Below are 22,375 nucleotides of genomic sequence, written 5' to 3'. Positions count from 1 at the left end.
TCATTAGTTTATCATAAATATTCATTTCCATCATTTTAATAGACCACAAGATTCTCATTTTTCATAAATATCATTACACTCGCAAGTGTATAAAATCCATTCGTATGATGAACACCTGGTAACCGACATTAACATAATGTATATAGAATATCCCCCGCATACTCGCATGTATGCCATAATATTGGCAATCGTAATCACCATTTAAATCGAAGTACTAAAGCATTACAAATTCCAGAATGGGGTTTGTTAGGCCCATAGATCTATCTTTAGGATTCGCTTCAATTAGGGGCCATTTCCCTGATTCTTAGATTACCAGACTGGAAGGGGCGATATTCGGTATAATAATCCAACCATACAATGTAGTTTTAAGTAATTGTGTCTATTTCGTCAAACATTTATAAAATAGCGCATGTATTCTCAGTCCCAAAAATATATATTGCAAAAGCATTTAAAAAGAGAGCAAATGAAACTCACACATATAAATATTGTAAAATAATTAATAACGCATTTGCATGTATTCTCAGCCCAAAAACGTAAAGAGTAAAAGGGGAGCAAATGAAACTCACAATACTGTATTTTGTAGTAAAAATACATATGACGATATTGAACAATGCAGGGTTGGCCTCGGATTAACGAACCTATACCATTTGTATATATATATTAAAACATATAATCGTAACTGAACAAATTTATTTATTATATCTTAATTTATATATTATATATATATTTAATTTATGTATATATTCAAAATGATTAATATTATTATAGTTATATATATATAGGTATATCTGTTTAGTGTTATAGTAAAAATGCCTAAATTGTTATATATGAGTATTTCTAAAATAATTTGTTAATATAGTTAATATATACTTATAATAATATTTTTAAAACTTTTATTTTTATCTTCATAATACTTTTCATTTTAAAATGATAACTTTAAATAAATGGTTAGTAATGATAATAAATTTAAATACTAATAATAGCACTGTTAATAATAATAATAATAATAATAATAATAATAATAATAATAATAATAATAATAATAATAATAATAATAATAATAATAATAATAATAATAATAATAATAATAATAATAATAATAATAATAATAATAATAATAATGATAATATTAAGATAATACTTATAACAATAATAATGATAATAATGATATTACAAATTTTAAATGTGTTACTATACTAATAGAAATGATACTAATATCAATATAAATGAAAAACAATACTTTTATTATTTTCATAATATTACTAATAATATTCATAATTGTATCTAATATTGTAATAATGATAATAAATGATAACTTTTATAGATATACCTATTTTAGTAACAATAATATTAATAATTTTTATAATACTTATAATGATAACAATAATTAATATCAACAATAACAATTAATAATAATAACAATAATAATAATAATAATATAATAATAATAATAATAAATGAAATAATAATACTACCTCTAAAAGTCCTCCAAAAATAATATGGCATTGAACATACTCGGACCTACGACCTATAGCTAAACCGTCAACACCCTAACCAATCCATCAGCCTTGTTTTTCTGATTTAAAACTTAACCTAATTATTTATAAACCGTTTTCTATTTTTCATCATCTTCTTCACATCTTCATTCAACCAGAGCTTAATCGAATCCCTTAATAAATTGTTTTAGTTTTAGACTATCAATGAAACAGAAACCACTTAGTGTGAGATGATTGAGATTATAGAGGAAGAAAATAAAATAAAATAAAATTTATAAAACAGAAAAAAAACGCTGTAAGAACTCTTTATAAACTCAGATTTGATTTCCGAAATTAAGGACGTTTTAGACAAAGTTTACAACATGAAATACCTTGAATTTCATTCGCAGAAACTGTTGAAACCATTAATTGATACTAAAACACTGAATTGAGTTCAAATTTCACGATGAACTATTTGTTTGACTTTTTGAAACTCAACTTTGACTCCAAAATTCAAATTATATAGGAGGAATTGGGGAATGATCTTTTGCAGATCGATTAAGTAGACCAATACTAACAAGACTGCATTAACATAATTTGAAATTAATTTCGAATTCGAGATAATGACTTAATGAAGCAAGAACAGAGGACCCGTCAGGTTTTCTTCAATTTTTTTATATTTAAATCGACAAATTAAAAGCTAATATACTTGTTAATTGATAGTGAGAATGTGAAGTCAATGATTTCAGCCAGTTACATGATTAATTCGTTGGTTTTATAGAGGCATCCAATTTACAGAATCTTCAATCAGAAATATATAAAAAATATAACTTGAAAGGGAAATTGATTGGTACGTTCGACACTGATAGATAACAAATTGGAGATAGAAAACAAAAATCAGACACAGTTGATGTATACGTGAAACTGAATTGAATCCAAAATAATTGTACAAGTGCTTTTATATAATTATTATTAATAATTATTAATTATAATTATATTAATATTAATCTAATTACAAATAATAATAATAATAATAATAATAATAATAATAATAATAATAATAATAATAATAATAATAACAACAATAATAATAATAATAATAATAATAATAATAATAAACGTAATAATAATAATAATGATAATTTTATGAAATTGATAATAAAACTATTTTTAATGATAATTATAATAGTAATCCTAATTATATTAGTATTGATAATAATATTAGTAGTAATATTATTTATGTATATATCAAATTTCATATCTATATTTTATACATTTATTACTAATACTAATATTGATATTATTATTTAATGTAATAATAATATTACTAATACATCTATACTTTAAACTTGAAATAACATATTTTGAGTATTTATTATTTATACATTTTAATATATTATTATATTCATACAATCACCATTTATGAATAGAATTCATTTATTTATATATTACTATATATACAATTATTTTTTAAGTATTAAGTAGATAATTATCTTGATTATATATATTGAAACAAATAATATCTGAGTATAACATTTAATTATTTTTTTTTTGTTAACATTGATAAATTATGTATTCAATCTACTCTCTATATTCAAAATAATAAGTTTTAGTCATTTTAAGTTATCGTTCATAATAACTAAATCACATACTAGTACATTAATATATTTAATTTATTATATATAATTATTTACATATATGATTATTTATACATATTTTTCTGTTTAAAATTAAAGGTTCGTGAATCGTCGGGAATGGTCGAAGGTTAAATGAATATATAAAACAGTTCAAAATTTTTAAGACTCAGGATAACAGACTTTGCTTATCGTGTCGAAACCATATAAATATTAAGTTTAAATTTGATCGGAAATTTCTGAGTCGTCACACACTGGTCCTAAACGCCCCTGTCATAAGACATGTCACCAAGTACTGCGTTAGGCTTGAAGATTTTGAATAGACAGCAACATCCCTTACTGTGGTTGGTTCATCCTCTCGATTGAGGTGTTTTCAAGAATCATGAAAGGTTTGAACGCAGATTGTAATTGTCAAGATACAAATGAGGTTTTAAGATGAAATCAAGTGGCAACTTGAAGAATTATTTAGTTTCATATGTTATAATCAATATTTTAATTCATTTTAATTGTCCAATGTTATTAGTCCACAGTCGATAGTCCACAGTTAACAATCCAATAATTCATATATAGTTTAATATATAATATTCGAATTAATTAATACGTATCGTGACCCGTGTACATGTCTCAGACTCGATCACAACTCAAAGTATATATATTATTTGATAATCAACCTCAACCCTGTATAGCTAACTCAAACATTACTGCATATAGAGTGTCTATGGTGATTCCAAATAATATATATAGATGCGTCGATATGATATGTCAAAACCTTGTGGTCCCGATATTTAAAATGCGTAAATAACAGTATTTAAATGACGATAAATAAAGTGCGTAAAATAAATAACAAAAATTAAATGACGATAAATAAAATTGCGAGAATATAAATTGCGATAAATAAACTGCGATAAAAAAATTGCGATAATAAAATGTAATAAGGAATTAACAGTTAGCTAGGAACAGTTAGCTAGGATTTTGTTAACGTGGATTCTTAACAAAATTTCTCATAGTTAATTTGTTTGTTTCTAACAATTTTTATTTTGTCAAATGTTTTCTTCATTATGCCACTTGTTGGATTCTAATAAGTAAAAATCCAAATATGAAATTGAATGAAAATGGTTAGTCTGTGGTGAACGGATTTATATATCTGTGAATGTAAGTAGGATAGTAATTAACTGTTGAATTAGATTTGAAAGAATGTACAGTGTACTTATTAATGTGAAATCTAAATATTCCTCGGGTATTACCTACCCGTTAAAATATTTTCACGATTAACAGTTTGTACGAAAGAATTTTTAATTACTATCTTTATGAAAAATATATATATACATATATATTTTCTTCAGATGTAATCATGGATTTAATGAGTCAATATGATATTAAACTCATTTGATTTACCATTAGAACAAGAATATATAACCTCTAAAACATTAGAGATTACATAATCGTCATGTCAAACGAAGATAAATGATATAGAACGTCATGTAGAACGATGATTATGCTCGAGGTACAGATTATGATGTTGAGGCGTATGCTGTTGTGGTTTGTGTTGTTGCTGGTGGTACTGTTGATGCCGTTGATGTTGCTGAAGCTGGTACGTTTTGCACCATATTTTCCAAGGCTACAGCTCGGGCGCGAAGCTCGTTGATTTCTTCTATTACTCTGGGATTGTTGTGGGTTGGAACGAGCGGATGAATAAGGTTTAGAATTTTAAATTGAATATAATCGTGGCGAGATACTCGGGAAATGAGAGTGAAAATAGTGTTTCGGATTGGTTCGCCGGTGAATGCTTCAGGTTCTTCGCCCAGAGGACAATATGGCGGATGAAAGGGATCGCTTCTTCTTGTCTCCAATGATTAAGTAGACTATGAACCCATCAAATGAATTGAAGATGACTAGTTGGTTGATCCATTTCATTTACACTGCTTTCGGAGCTTAGGTGAATATCCATGTCGGAATAGCTGTCGGAATAACTATCGGAATAGCTATCAGAATCTGAGGGACTCGAACTAGTTGAGGGATTCACCTCGTACGATCAGATGAAGGATTTTCGATAAGAAATAGATTATAGGATGTAGATTAGTACCATGCAATACATAATTTACATATACATATATAATACTAAAATCCCATAAGTTACGGAGGAATCTACGGAAGCTGTCAGGCAAAGTCTACAGTAATAGATACGCTAAGATATGAATTTATGTCTGTATACTATAAATGTAATCCAGGCAGTAAGATATGTCTAGATTAAGAATGATAAGCAAGTGGTTCCCTAAGAATGATAAGCAGGTAATTTTCGACACGAAATGATAAGCAAAACTTTTGACATGCAGACACGGTCGAAGTCCAGACTCACTAATGCATCTAAACAACTATCAGTTAGACACACTAATGCAAGACCTGGTTCGCTAAGACCACCGCTCTGATACCACATGTCATACCCCGTCCTAATCCATCTGGACGAAGTCACCAACATCTGGTCCCATTGCGATGATCGACTCCAAATAATGTCTTTAAAATGAGCAAATGTTTCATACCTGAGAATAAAATGCTTTCAAGTGTCAACCAAAAGGTTGGTGAGTTCATAAGTTTATTATAAAAAAATAAAATTCATCATTTTGATAGACCACAAGATTTAAATCCTGCATGGTACAAATGGGCCCAAATCCTATACCCACCTGTAATGTACATGCGATATCTTTTAAATACAGTACACATTTCTCGTGTACGAAATCATCTTTCATAAATCTTAGTAACCGTACACATATCTTGTGCACAAAAATAACATACACATAATCTGTGTATAAAATCATTCTCTCGATACATAACATTCATTTTTCATTTCTTTCATAACTTGGCTTGGTAACCGACCTTAACATATAATGCGCATAATAATATTCCCAAAATAGAACATCTCGTCTGTATAATAATCATATAAACTTCGAAGTACTAAACACCACGCCCACTAGCCCTTCCGTCTAGTGAACATTCTGGGTGGGGGTGTTAAACCCGGTAGCTACCTTTAGGATTCGCGTCAATTAGGCGTGCACTAATTCTCAAAATTAGTGATGTTCCCTAATGGTGTACCTTACGGTCTACACGCATAAAATGAAAGATGTGGAGCTCTGAGTTACAGACGTTTTGGCTTTTGAATTACCTCAATCGGAGTTCGTATAAGAAAGTTATGCCCAAATTAGTGAAGACATGCAAGTTATTGGGCTTTCCCATTAATTAAGCTCAAGAAGCTTCCCACTAGCCCAAAACTTTGCCTATAAATAGATGAGCTCCCCACCTCATTTGACACAAGAAAAAAGGGGCAGCCATTTCACTTTCTCTCTCACACACTTTCCCTCCACTCTCCAATCTCCACTCTCCACTCTCCATGACTCCGGGTCCCAATTTCTGGGCAGCATACTACTCTTTCTCTGGACTTTCTTTCTCATGCACGCTTTCTCTCTCCAGACTTCATTCGTCTTCCGCCCAGCTCCAGGCATGACTTCTTCCACCCAGCTCCAGGCATGACTTCTTCCTCCCAGCTCCAGGCATGACTTTATCCGCCCAGCACCAAGGCATGACTTCATCCGCCCAGCACCAAGTATACAGGCAGAACATATGTAAGCCCTATTTTAAGATTGACTTAAGCCACGCCATGGTTTTAGACCATGATCCGCGTCTGCAGGAATTTGTCCCGAGGGTAAACGTCAATCGGCAAACTACTCCTCACATGGTTCACTCTACCTTGCACTAGTACGTATATACCTACTTGCTAGTAGAGAAAATACGTACTATCATATGGCGCCATCCGATTCTATGACTAGAAGCAAAAAAGTTAGAATACTCAATAAAGTTGTCCGTCATCCAAACTACGAATATTGTTACATTTTGACTCTTAAACATTACTCCTTCATAGTTCAAAGAATCTCAAGAATGCAAAAATTTCATGAAGTAGTCCACATCAGAGTAGTTCAAGACAAAATAAAATATGTAATCCACCTGTCATCGATTCCATCTTCCGTTCAGCCTAACAAAAAAATGTGTTCCGGATTATAGAAAAAAAAAAATTTTGTCACACAAATTAAATATTAATGATATCAAGGATATATCCAACTGTCAGAAAGTGTAATGCTCTTCACCAATATATCTTCACCAATTTTATACACTATCCAGAAGATTTCTAAGGTAAATATACATGCAACGTGGACCTCATATCTATCAAGAAAATCTCATGATTACCTTTTATCCATTTCATGAAAGAAGATAGCATGGGTAATATACTCCGTAATACTGCATGCCGGCATTTTGTTGTATATTCCATCCAAAAGAAAATGGATATTTCAATACGATATCGATACTCGGTTTCCATTTCTTCACCAGCCATAAAATTAAAACATCAAAGGGATATGTTGTCATGATCAAATTAAAGATGACTACTAAGAGATCTTAAACCCAGTGTCATGGTCACCGTCCTCCGCCAACCTCCTATCGGTTCCCTATGCAACAGCTCCACGACAACCATAAAATTACAAAGACAACATCAATGGTAGCAAGGTGAATTACCTGGGCAACAATGATCATGTACACGCATATGCTAACCGCTACTCGCTATCAGTAATCCAGATTTCTAAAGTTGCTATATTCTGACAATCGTCATCCGTTCTGCGTGGTAAGGATTAAAGAAACATATATATTGTTGTCACATAATTAATACCTCCTCCGTACTCCGTCAAGAGCATAAGGCATGTTATCAGATCTAGTCAATGGGGTAGAACGTCATCATTTGAATAAACATTTGAAAGAAAGGAACTACAGGTACTACTATATGTCGAACCGAAGATAACGTTGTCCAAATACTGGCTTCCGAAACAAATACCGACGAGCTCATCTAAGGATCACCGTATTCCGCCTTCCGCAAGTTATTTATCAGAAAATTCAATCTTCACCAATATATCCGTTCTCCGTTCTCTGACTATAATAGTTTGTCACCAACGAAAACATTTTTAAATCCCGGTTTAAAAACAAACCCCATTCTCCGTATTCCGTATTCTGTAAAACTTTTATACAATGAAATTTGGTATGGATTATACAATGAAATTATCTCTTCAATGTCCGTCGTCCGTCTTCCGTTAAGAGTATAAAGTCATTATTATATTTTCGTTCTCTGATTGTCTATTCAAGGCAAATTTTACATTACAAAGCTCCAACATCCGTTCTCCGTACATTAACTCAACAATTTCCGCCTTCTATATCCCGGATACCGCCATACGGCTAGGAACTACCAAAAATTATTTTCATGTAACATGACAACATAAGATACCATATTGAAGAGAAACATATGAGGATCTTATAAGATGAAGGAGCATGTGAACCGTCTTCCATCACCATCAATACAAACGTACGACGATGACACGTACATAATGACATTTGAGAAGAAAACTTAAACGGTAATAGACTTATATGCTGGCCGGATAGATATTTGAGAAAGTATCACACTAAGCTAGGTGTACGGCTACGGGTTCCGGCGTGTTTACGTTACCAAGATTGTTTATCAACCCGAAACTCCAGGCTTCGTACTCCGTTCTCAACAATATATAAAGGCTCATCAATGTTTGTTAACAATGCAGACCGCTTCAACGCTGGCGTGATATAATCAACCTAAAGACTAATCACTTTTCATTAGTACTCCGTTATGGCGAAAAGTGTATCAAATATGTGAAGAATTATCTCCGAACGAATAAACTTTAATGAGTTATTGCAAACGACTACACATGATATTATACCTGGGAGATAATCAACTTGTTTACAAGAAGTGTTCTTATTTCAATTCATTAGAATTTGGTCACCATTCACACTTTTGCAAAGGGAAACATGGTTACATCATCTTATCGGATCACAACATTTTAGATTCCAACTACAGCAAACGAAGTTTCCGTTCATGAAGACATTATCCGATCTCCGTTCTCCGGTATCAATTTAAAACAAACAAGATATTAATAAATGAAGACATGAAGATTATGTGGTCTGACTTTCGACTTTTGCGATTGACAACAATTAATGGCAACTATAGATGCTTAGCAAAGTCATCTGATGATCAAATTCTAATTCAAAAGCATAGAAGAAGTATCCTCTTCACCGTTGGGTCTCCGTTCTCCGTATATCAACCCAAGGTAATTTCCGTCATCCGGATTCTGACCTCCGGTACGACTTCATAAACGTTTTACTGCTCAAAGTCAGAAAGCGTCATAGCTCCACCACACATCAAATACCAATATTTTTCTAGCGCTATACATAAAGACAACAAAGTCAGTGGTTATTTTCTATGAAAGACGCAAGTGTTTTCAAGTAACAAAGTCAGCCAAATTTCATTTTATGTGCTCCGACACCCGTTATCTGAACAGCAACTTAACTCAACACAAGAAAACATGTTATTGAAAGAAACGCATGAGAATAATGAGAATGATTTCAAACACTTGCAAAGTATTGTGGAGGAAAGCACAAAAGAAATTTGTTGCATGATTATAGCGGGCACCGTCTTCACTTGACGGTTAAAAGTCAAGGTCCAGTGTATTATGTTCACCGCCTTCCGTTCTCCACATTTTATGTCATACATTGAGGTCAAACATTTCTATTAGCATTATTAACGGCATCACAAATGACCTCCGTTTATTATCATCACTTGCACCGGTATTCAAACAGTCATCATTTACACCGTTTACTGTCATCACTCTCGCAAGCCGAATTCTGGTACGACCACATCACGTTCTGATAAAAATCTCGAGCTGTGGTATACACATTTTGTGTTCCGTAATCTGGCAGTGTAACCATTAAAAAAGGAAATATGATTCACAAAGTTTCCTCAAACGCCAGTACCAAACAAAGTACAAAACAGCAACCCCACATTATTTCTCAAGGCATTATTCTCTTTACTTTTCATCTTTTCCGTGGACCGTTTTGGACATTTATTTTCACAAAGACGGATGAAATTCATTCGTATCAAGTTTGTTCGGGCTCCGGGCACCGTATTATATTATTTGACTTACAGACTAAAGGATGCTATTGTTAACACCTATTTCCTTATGAGTTAAGGCTTAGTATGTCAACAAGAGACTAGAAGTGATCTAGCTTTTAGGAGGGCGGAGTGTTGCCGATTGATTTTTACCCTTGGGAAATAATCCCTGCAGACCCGGTTCACAAGTGTAGAAACTTGTGGGGTGGCTTAATCAATCTGTCGTCCGTAGAGCGTAGAAGTGCTAGCCGGATGACTTCTAGTGAGAGAAAGTAGAGAGAGAAAGAGAAGTGAAGTCCCAGCTCTCAAAGTTGTCAGAATATCTGAACTTGTGTAAAATGACGACCCAATGGGTCTATTTATAGTGTCAGATCTACCAGATTTGTTTGGGGACACGTGTCGAATGATGATACGTTCTGTTACATGTGCTCCGAAATTTATGCTAAATGCGGCGCTCTCCGGCCAGGGCTTATGCAAGGCGGCCTTCAGGGCTTACGCATGACGGAGCAGCCTGTACAGCGAAGAACGCTAGACGGACAATCTCCACAAAACTGTTGTTTCCAGCCTTCCCGATGCTATTTTTATGCAACTATTATGCCGTTTATGTGTGTATACGATAGGATACACCATTAAGTCCCCCCAGTTTAAGGACTTAAGCATTTGAAAAATGATTAAGTTGTTAAACTTTTGATAACGCATGCCAAACCAGCCTGTTCATTGCTCACTTGCATCGGGGAAAACATTTTAGGCATTAAATGCAGACGAATTTTACTGACACTGTTATGATTGTCTTCTTACGGCTGAGATCATCTACGCGCCTCCAGTTGTAAAAAGTATTATCTTGCACCCTTCGTTTAAACTCACCCATACACGTGTCTCAATCATGACCATAAAAATTGCACCGATGAACCCTTATAAAAACCGTCATAACCCTGTTACCATCACTTTTTTACCTTTGGCAAGATCCAAAAAGCATATTTCTCCCAAATCTTCATCGCCTTCTTCAATCTTCAACTTTTTAAGGTTCACCGTCTTCCAAGGTCAGTACACTTCATCTTACTGCTATTTTCTTGTTGTTGATATCTGTTACTGTATTATCATGGCTTCTTCACGGAGTACTGGCCAAGAACACGCCAAGCCTTCTTCATCAAATACTGCTAACATTCCAGAAGTTAGCACGATGGCTTCATCATTGACTAGTGATTACTTAGATGGATTAAAGATTGCCTTTCGCCATCTCAATCAATACAACCCTGTTCTTCCCATTATCGGACAAACTGCTGACAATCCTCCTGAGGGAAAAATTACTTTATACGCTTTACAAATTACCCACGGCAACCTCTGTGTTCCCCTTACTAACTTTCTTCTTCGCCTTCTTAGATATTACGGGGCATGTCTTAGTCAGATACATCCCCATGGTCTTCAAAAAATCATCCTTTTTGAAATGTACTATAATGCTATTAATATAAAGCCTCGCATTAATGTTTTTATCTCTTTGTTTAGAATCCGCACAATTAGCGATTGCTGGCTTACTATTGATAGTAAGAAAAATAATCATTTTGTTGGTCTAAATAGAGTTTCAAACTTGAAGGACTGGAAAAGTCCATTTTTCTTTGTTGATGAAACTGTTATTCCGGAAGAATACTCCGTTGTCCGGGAGTGGGGTGCTATTGATGCTGGCATAGGAAAGGGTGTTAAAATTTCTCCCGCAGAACAGCGGATAGTAAATAGCTTGAAAGGACTCCGTATTCCACCCAGATCATACGAAAGGTATGAGGGAATCCTTGTGCTGTGCAAAGTGAGCCAAGAATGGTCAAGCAATTCTGTGCCAGTACTTCGTGAGAAAAAACAGGGTAGGATGTGATATGATCATCCTATTATATATATAGATTTTTGTTCACTGTTTGTCATGTGTACTTATATTGCTATTAATGTGTAATCTTTGCAGGCAACTCCGTGATGCAGGTCCGCTCTGCTCTTTTATCCCCTGATCTTGATGATGATGTGGAGGTCACTGCTCGTGACAAAACTGTTAAAGAGCTTGAGGCGGAGAGAGTTGCAGCTGAAGCTAAAGCTGCTGCTGATGCTGAAAAGGGGAAAGAAATTGCTGTGAGCAGCTCAGACAGCGAATCCGGGTCTGATCATACAGACACTGAGCGGACAACGGATGACACCACCACCGCCGATCAGCAAACATCGGCATCAATTGACATCACGGGTGAAACCAACCCTACTCCTCCTCCAACCCAAAAGACAAGAAAGAAGAGCATAGGCTCTAAAAGGGTTAAGAGTACTGAGGAGGGCAAAAAGCAAAAACGCAGGAGAAGTATGTCCATTCTGCTCTCTTTTGAAAATGCACATGTTTTTGCTTATAACTGTTATATTTGTTCATAATACTAATTTGTTTTTGTTAGTAATTTTAGCAGAGTCGGATGATAGTCAAGGCAAGGCTACGGACGGCGGTGACCGGAGGTCGGAGAGGAATCTTGAAAGTGAAGGAGAGAAGGGCCTGAAAATGCCTGACCCAGACTTTGCTCCCTTCGATGAATCTGAATTTCATGAAGATAGGCCGGAAGGCAACTCTGCTTATGATTCTCCTCTTCCTAATATCACTAACCCTACTGTCACCTCTTCCAATGTTCAAGAGCCAACTCTTCCTGCTCATGTGAGGGCTTTGCAGGCCATCATTGCAAACCCTGCCACTAAGGATAAAGAATTTTCAACTCTTCTTCAGGTATGAATGATAAGACCATCTACATGTTTATGCTTGTAATTTATTGATGTGAGCTGTTTGAAATAACTCATAAAATTTTATTGATGTACAGGGTTGTGTTATCCCTGAGCTGAAACCCCAATTCTCTGCTCTCCGTTCTCATCAACTCAGGGAATCAACTATGGCAGCTCATGTACTGCTAACCAACCACCTGGACTCTGTGCTGCAACTGCAGGAACATCAAGAGTCTATTCTTGCCTTTGCTCGTAAAGACATAGCTGAAAGTGCAAATGCTCGTAAAAGAGCTGCTGATGCTGGGCGTGCCTTAAATGATGCGCAGAAAATAATAAAGGCTAAAGAAGTTGAGTTAAAAAGTGCTCAAGATGTTGCTGCTGTTCTGCAAGGGGAAAAGGATGCTGAGCAGGTGAAAGTGGGTGAGCTGGAGAAACAGCTGAGTGAAGAGAGAGAAAAGTCTGCTGAGCTACTCCGGAGGGCGGAGAAAGGTGAGGGCAATTTTGCTGAGCTTAAGAAAGGTGTGCCAGGTCTGATAGCTAAGGTGCTTGGATCCAGTCTTGTAGGGAATCCCTACAATGATTATGTTGATGCTGCTTGCGCCCATGCTATTGCTGATGTGACCGGCAAGCTGTTCAAACGCCTTGCTCCCAACCAAACGCCTTCTGCTGCCATTGCCAAACTTATGCCTCCTGGTACTCAAGAAAAAGTTGATGAGGCCAAGAACAAATTGACAAATCTGAAGATAGATGTTTATGATGAAGTATGCAGCAAAGAAGACTCTTCTGCTCAAGATGTACTTGGCGTGCAGTTTAATTGATCTTTGTAAAAATTTCAAACAATGTTTTGTAATAAACTTCTTACTGACTTTAACATTATATATATATATATATATACTGACTTTATTGTGATGACTATGTGTGCTTATATGCTTGTTGCAAATATTTTTATGCTTAACGCTTTAAAACCAATCAATTATGCACCTGAGCATAAAATTTCTATACACAATTGTACAGTGTATAATTTGAGCAAATCATTTTGAAAAGTGCATAAGGTAACTCATATGTAAATGCCTTGCAGTATCAAGAATACGATGTCTGATTACGCCTTCCATCATAAAATTAATGAGGAAGAATTATGAAGTTTTTTAGAAGAATGACTATAAATCAATAAACTCTCCGTCTTACGCCTTCCGTCATAAAGTATATGAGGAAGAATTGCTAATTATTTTTCCTTCATACATAAAATATATAACTTCGTTCTGTGAAGTAATTTTTTATAATGTTTGTCATGACAAGTATCTGAGTTTTGTATCATGCCTCGGTGCGTTCTAGTAAAACTTAAACGTTTTCTAGCCGATCCCTTGTGCCTTTACTGGCCGACACAAAAGCTTCCGCCGTCGGAGGTATTTAAAAATACGATCCTTCTGTGGGCAGGTTATAAATGTAATGTTTTACATTTGTCACGGGCAGCACTTTGTTTAAGAAAAATATAAAATTATTGCTCAGTACTGTGTAGTACATAAATGATTGATGACGACTTTTAGGTGGATCAAGCCTAATTAGTACGTCATGAATGTTTAATGTATGCAATTGCTAATGTATGCACTGCAAAATAACCACAATGGTTCACAGTAAGTTTGATAAACGCTGCTTCATCTTATAATTCGAAATGTGTTCTTCAAATGCCAAACAGGCATGAGTACAACGATTGTAAAAGACTGCTTTTATTAAAATGCTAAATGAAACTGCTCTTTATTGAAAAGATAAACACTGTTCTTGAAACTTGTTGAAAAATTGCTTCTTCATATGCCGAGCGCCCAGCGCTGTCCGGCCTTCACACTTGCTTACGGAATGAAAAACTCCTGAACTTCTTCCTCGCTGAATAACCTATCACGCCTTCTCTGATTCATTCTGCCTTCTGGCCCATTTGCAAACGTTGATCTTTCCCTTGTTGGTTGCACATACTGTGAATGTATGGCTGCGACTCCATTTGGAGTGGGGAATCTGACTTCTGCATGGGCCGTCGATGTTATTGCCCCAAACTTAGCCAAAGCTGTTCTTCCAAAAAGGACATTAAAACGAGAATTGCCATCTATGATTGTGAAATCAATTGTTTCCGTTCTCAACAATGGGAATGTGCCCATAACAACTTCCAAACGAATCTGCCCCATGGCATTTATCAGTGTTCCTGTTAGTCCAGAAACTTTCAACCTTGTTTGCCTAGCTCTGCTCTGCACATGCCTTGGAAAAGTTCTCAAACAATGCAGTAGATGATGTCAGCTTCACTTCCTGTATCTGTGTAGATACAATTGACAAACTTATTTGCTATCTCTGCTGAAATGATCACTGGTTGGACGGACAACGCCCAATTCTGAATTGGCTGAAAGATAATTGGGGCATATCTCCAGCTGTCTAAATTGCTGGTTGATGATTCACCTTCTTCATAATGACCATCGTTAATCCAAACCATCCTGATTACAACTTCTGAAGTTGTCTCATGCTCTGTGATCCGTTCTCCGTACTGCGGTTGGTTCCGATTATCTCTTTCGCCCTGCTGCTCTCTTCTGTTCTCTCCACGGCGTCCTCTGCTACCATCATTCCTTTGCCACGCAAATTTCCTGCGAGGATCATTCCTCCTGTACTGTTTGCCAGGCAACAAATGATTCAATTCTCCTGCCTTGATTTTCGCTATAATTTCTCTCATCAAAGATTTGCAATTGTCCGTATCATGGCCCCAAGCCCCGTGGAAATCGCACCACAACTCACTCTTTGGGCCCTCCCTTTTTTCCATAGGTGCTGGAGCATTGAAAGTGGTCCGAATTGGCTCAGTGAAGAGGATCTCTTTCGGAGTTTTGGTAAGCGCCATAATCAACGGGTGCCTTTCTATTGGCTTTCTGTTGTGGTGAAAATCATTAGGGTGATTGTTTCCTCTCCATCCTCCATTTGAATTGTCATTCCTTCTCTGATTTCTGTCAAAATACCGTCCTCCGTTGTGAGACTTGCTACTACTGCCAGTATCAAACTTGTTCAACCCACGCTCACCAGCTCGAACATGCCTCTGTGCAACCTCCAAAGCTTGATGCAATGTTTTTGGCAAGTCATAGCGTAATGCATGAACAAGTGCACTAAACCGTCGCTGGTCCAAACAGAAAATGAAACCAGATACAAGCTGTGATTCTGGACAATCAGGAATCTTCTGTGCTTCAAGTGTATAACGCTTCATAAAATTGCTCAAAGATTCCTTATGATGCATTGTGATCTCATGTGCATCAAGATGTGTCAGAGTACAGCTCCGTAGATTTTGGTATTGTATCACAAATTTTGCTCTCAAATCAAGAAAACTGGTAATACTCCTTGGCGGCAAACTAGCAAACCATTCGCGTGCCATTTTCTGCAATACCATAGGAAACATATGACACGCAGTTTCATCCTCCCAATGCTGCAACCTCATAACACCTTCAAACATAGTCAGAAAATCTTCCGGATCCGTTGTGCCATCATAAACTCCAATTGCTGGTATAGCAAGATTTCTGGGCAATGGATAATTAGCAATTCGATCAATGAAACACTGCGTTGATTCTGCCATCGCTGGTGGCTTGGTGGCTTCTCCAGTAATGAGGGCAAAAAAGTTGTCCACAGCCACAGCACGGACGGCGGGCTGCGCTAAGCGTTGCTTGTATTTTGCTGGAGCTGTCTGCTTAAGAATGTCATTGAAAAGCAACACTGCCTGCTTTTCTGACATGAACTCATCTTTGTCAATTTCATCATCAGAGTCATTATTATCACAACTCAGGTCATTATCATCCCCAGAATCATCAATAAGACTGCCCAGCTTGTCAAATAGCCTGGATAACTTGTATTTTGATATAGATTGCCTTTTCGTTATCTGCTTGTCTTTGCCATCCGTCATCCGCCGAAAAGGTATAAATGACGGACATCGCCGTGGTTGCATCAATGGTCGTCGCTCTGGATTAGTAACAAAATTTGGAAGTCTTTCTGCACTTTTAGCTGTCACTTCTTCGATTACTGGCCTTTTCTCCGAATTAGTTGCCAAATGTTTAAGCCTCTCTGTAGTTTCAGCAACTGTTTCTTCAATCGTACCATCTAGTGGTGAAATAGGTACATCTTCAACAGTGACCATGTCGTCGGTTGATGGATGATTGACTGCTTCAAGTACAAATGGAGCTTCAGCTGCTTTCGTTCCTTTTTCGTTTCGTGTGTTCTTTGCATTAGTGGATGGGGCCATTGTTAACACCTATTTCCTTATGAGGTAAGGCTTAGTATGTCAACAAGAGACTAGAAGTGATCTAGCTTTTAGGAGGGCGGAGTGTTGCCGATTGATTTTTACCCTCGGGAAATAATCCCTGCAGACCCGGTTCACAAGTGTAGAAACTTGTGGGGTGGCTTAATCAATCTGTCGTCCGTAGAGCGTAGAAGTACTAGCCGGATGACTTCTAGTGAGAGAAAGTAGAGAGAGAAAGAGAAGTGAAGTCTCAGCTCTCAAAGTTGTCAGAATATCTGAACTTGTGTAAAATGACGACCCAAGGGGTCTATTTATAGTGTCAGATCTACCAGATTTGTTTGGGGACACGTGTCGAATGATGATACGTTATGTTACATGTGCTCCGAAATTTATGCTAAATGCGGCGCTCTCCGGCCAGGGCTTATGCGCTAGGCGGCCTTCAGGGCTTACGCATGACGGAGCAGCCTGTACAGCGGAGAACGCTAGACGGACAATCTCCACAAAACTGTTGTTTCCAGCCTTCCTGATGCTATTTTTATGCAACTATTATGCCTTTTATGTATGTATACGATAGGATACACCATTAGCTATAACTAATGTCGTGAAGCTAACAATAGGTTTTATGGCAAAACTTTCGTTAACCGATTTCCGTGTCTCATATATCGTCAAGAGTTAGCTACAATGGAAAGCGACAACAATAATAAATCTATACACTCGGGGGTTTCAAGCTGTTTTATTATTGAAGATTTCTCAAGAATGAGTAGGGAAGATATTAAATAAATGAGGTTGGGTGGAATCACCTCTACCAAGAAAATCATAGAGTACGTGGGTGATTAAAAATGCATGTGCCGCAAGATACAAATAAATTTAAGATGCAAAATGATTTCCGCCCTCTGATATACAACATAAGATGCTCCGGATCAAGATATATACTCCAATATTTAGTTACTTATTTTTGGCAGCCGTCCAGTATACCAGCAACTGACCTCCGTTCAGAAAACAAATATAGACAGCATATCTACAAGAAAATGAAGACATCATTAAAAAATGCATTCCGGACAAGATGTTCAAATCTGTTCAAGTGATACGCTCTTCGTGTACTGAAGCTTCGAATGCATCCTCAAACCGGCATCCGTCTAGCAAAATACAATTATGTTCTTCAAGAAATGGTTTATACTTTAGCATTGTCATTAGGCAATAATAGGCTCAAATATTTATCGGATTCCGTTCACACTTAGTGGACAAGAGTTTACAGAAAGTAAGAGAAAAGTACTTATATTCACAAAAGCATTATATCTTCATCAAGATCAATGCAACAGACTAGCACAAAGGTATAAAATATTGCAAAAGGGCCCGTCAACAGAAAATAGCAAGTCTCAGTTAGCACAACGAAATTTCATTGGCAAAGATCAGGTAAGTTGGAGCATGAAGAAGCATAAGGTACAAGCTTAAATCTTCATAAATATTATTTTGGTGAATGGCATATGGCTACAAACAAAGAAGCATGTACACATATAAGAGGAATAAGATAAGGTGATGTCACGTCAAATAGTGCATAAGTATAAGCAAACGTAAGCACGTGCGAAGATAAAAGTGGCGGTCACCAATTTCAAAGCGTAGCATACAGTGGAGTACATAGGCCCTACCATCAATTTAACTTACAATGAAGAAAAAAGATAAGTGGAGCAGCTTTTCAGACAAGTCAGAAGGATGTATATGGCTTTAAAGTGAAATACATGTGTACACACAAAGAAATATCTTCACTGTCTAGCGTTAAAATCTCAGATTTATATATTTCAGAAAGGGTATGAAAACAAAGAGCATCTATATACACATCAAGTTCTTTACCTTACAATAATTTCGCAAAAAGGCATACAATTCGCACAACAAAAAATTGAGAACAAAATGTGGATTATCATCTCAAAAACAAGGTACACTTTCAGAACTTCAAGTATTATTATTTGATAGAAGAACATTTTTATGATTCATATTAATATCATTGGAAAGAAGACACATTATAAGTACATGACCACATTCGTTTGTCCATGGCTCATCATTATATATTCATGGTCGCTGATAATGCTAAAAACGAACATATATTTCATAGCATTATTCCTCAAGAAAGACAAGCTTTTAGTTGCAATTGTTCTATTTACAAGTGATATTCGTTTAAATAATAAAAGGTGAAGACAAAAGACAGATTCGACGAATTGAAGACGCAAACGACCAAAAAGCTCAAAAGTACAAAAGACAATCAAAAAGGTTCCAATTATTGATAAGAAACGTCTCGAAATCACAGAAGTACAAGATTCAAAACGCAAAGTACAAGATATTAAATTGTACGCGAGGACGTTCGAAAATCCGGAACCGGGACTAGAGTCAACTCTTAACGCTCGACGCAACGGACTAAAAATTACAAGTTAACTATGTATATAAATATAATATAATATATAATTAATTATATTAATTATATATATATTATATATATATATATTAAAAACTGTCGGCAGCCAGAAACTCCAAGGGTGTGAATTGAAAATACCTCTCCGCGACTCGCGGAGTTTGAAGGGCTTTTTGCCGCGAGTCGCGGAGCCCCAAAATTCACTTCTGGCTATAAAGCCAACCGAATTCTGATCGAATTTTACATCTTATTTTCTCAATCTCTCTCTCAATATATACGTAATATATATATATTTATAATTTATATTTTAATTTTAATTATAATTCTAATAATAAGGGTATGTTAGCGAATGTTGTAAGGGTGTAAGTCGAAATTCTGTCCGTGTAACGCTACGCTATTTTTAATCATTGTAAGTTATGTTCAACCTTTTTATATTAATGTCTCGTAGCTAAGTTATTATTATGCTTGTTTAAAACGAAGTAATCATGATGTTGGGCTAATTACTAAAATTGGGTAATTGGGCTTTGTACCATAATTGGGGTTTGGACAAAAGAACGACACTTGTGGAAACTAGGCTATGGGCTATTAATGGGCTTTATATCTGTTTAACTAAATGAAAGTTTGTTAATGTTAATATAAAGATTTACAATTGGGCGTCCCTATAAATTACCATATACACTCGATCGGACACGATGGGCGGGGTATTTATATGTACGAATAATCGTTCATTTAACCGGACACGGGAATGGATTAATAGCCACTAGAATAATTAAAACAGGGGTGAAATTACATTCAAGGGTAATTGGTGTAATTGTTAACAAAGTAGTAAAACCTTGGTTTACACGCAGTCGATAACCTGGTGTATTCATTAAACAAAGTATTAAAACCTTGTTACAATTCGAATCCCCAATTAGTTGGAATATTTATCTTCGGGTATAATAATAATTTGACAAGGACACTTGCAATTTATATTTATGACTGATGGACTGTTATGGACAAAAACCAGACGGACATATTGAATAATCCAGGACAAAGGACAATTAACCCATGGGCATAAAACTAAAATCAACACGTCAAACATCATGATTACGGAAGTTTAAATAAGCATAATTCTTTTATTTCATATTTAATTTCCTTTATTTTATATTTAATTGCACTTCTAATTATCGCACTTTTATTTATTGTTATTTTATTTTATCGCACTTTTAATTATCGTACTTTTTAATTATCGCAATTTTATTTTATCGCATTTTTATTATTCGCAATTTCATTATCGTTATTTACTTTACGCTTTAATTTAAAGTCTTGTATTTATTTTATATTTTACATTAGGTTTTAACTGCGACTAAAGTTTTAAAATCGACAAACCGGTCATTAAACGGTAAAAACCCCCCTTTTAAATAATAATATTACCTATATATATATTTGTATTTTTATAAAAGTAAACTAATATAGCGTTGAGCTTTGTTTAAAGATTTCCCTGTGGAACGAACCGGACTTACTAAAAACTACACTACTGTACGATTAGGTACACTGCCTATAAGTGTTGTAGCAAGGTTTAAGTATATCCATTCTATAAATAAATAAATATCTTGTGTAAAATTGTATCGTATTTAATAGTATTTTCTGCTAAAATTTAATAGTATTTTATACCCCTCTGCTTTGACATCAAGTATTTTTGGCGCCGCTGCCGGGGAATTACTCTTAAAAGCCGGAAGCGCAACGCTAATAAAAAAAAAAAAAAAAAAAAAAAATTTTATTTACTTTTATTAAAAGTCGTTTTTGTAAAATTACGTTTTAATCATTCGAAAAATATAAAAAGAAAAACAAAAATATTAGTATTTTTAGGATTTTGTTAAATATTTAAGTTTTATAAGTTTCTTTATCTTTATTTTAATTTATAAAAATATAAATTTTATTAAAAATCGTTTATTTAAATTAAAAACAGAAAACAGAAAATAATAAAAAAAAGAAAAAAAAACAAAGAAAAACGCGTAAAAGTGAAACCTGTCAGCTCAAATTCTGAACCCCGCGACTCGCGGGGTTTTCTTCTCTTTTTGCCGCGACTCGCGGAGGCCCTCTGACACACGGACAAAACCCTAATTTCGCATTGATTACGGGGTTTTAATTAGTATTATTATTAATTACTTAATTATTATTATTATTATTATTAATTTTAGTTTTTTACTTTTTACTTTATATTTATGTATTTAGTTTTAATAAGTTTTTATAGAATTGTAAAATTAGTAGTTTTAATTAAATAAATAACATAAAAATAATATTTTTATAAAAATTGTACTTTTTACAACTTTTTGTATATTTTTATATTTTGTACCTTTTTAATCATTGTAGCGTAATATTTATATTTTTAGCTCATAATTAATTTTAAACTTAGTTTTTGCTATAGTTATTTTTACTCCTATATTTTTAGGCTTTGCCGTAGAACTCCTTAAGTACTTTTTCTTTAGACTAAGATTTAGGTGCTTTAGAATTTTGCGACGCCTTTTTAAGTTTTAGTTTCTTTTTAAGTTATTTCCATTTGGGATTTAGTTTTTCCTGTAAGCTTTAATATTTTTAGACACCTTTTACTATGTACCAATTATCATTCCAATTAGTAATTTCAATTTGCGATTATAATTTTAAGTTAGTTGTAGTAATAAGGTTAAATTAGTTAAGTATTTTTAAATTTTGATAAGTTTCTTTTATTTTTCCGTCACCTTTTATTTTTCAACCATTTTTTCTTTTTCGACCTTTTTCGACGAACTCTTTTTCTCTCTTATTTCTCGCTATTCTAGTTTTAGGACATAGAATTTTTTCTACTTCTTATCTAAAATTCTTAAAATTACGAAAATTTATTTTGAGTGGTTAAATTGATAGACATCAAAATTTTCT

The sequence above is a fragment of the Rutidosis leptorrhynchoides genome, chromosome 2 (assembly GCF_046630445.1).
Source record: "Rutidosis leptorrhynchoides isolate AG116_Rl617_1_P2 chromosome 2, CSIRO_AGI_Rlap_v1, whole genome shotgun sequence".
In the NCBI taxonomy this organism is placed as follows: Eukaryota; Viridiplantae; Streptophyta; class Magnoliopsida; order Asterales; family Asteraceae; genus Rutidosis; species Rutidosis leptorrhynchoides.
The sequence above is the reverse complement of the archived record's forward strand: the minus strand, read 5'-3'. Positions refer to the sequence as shown.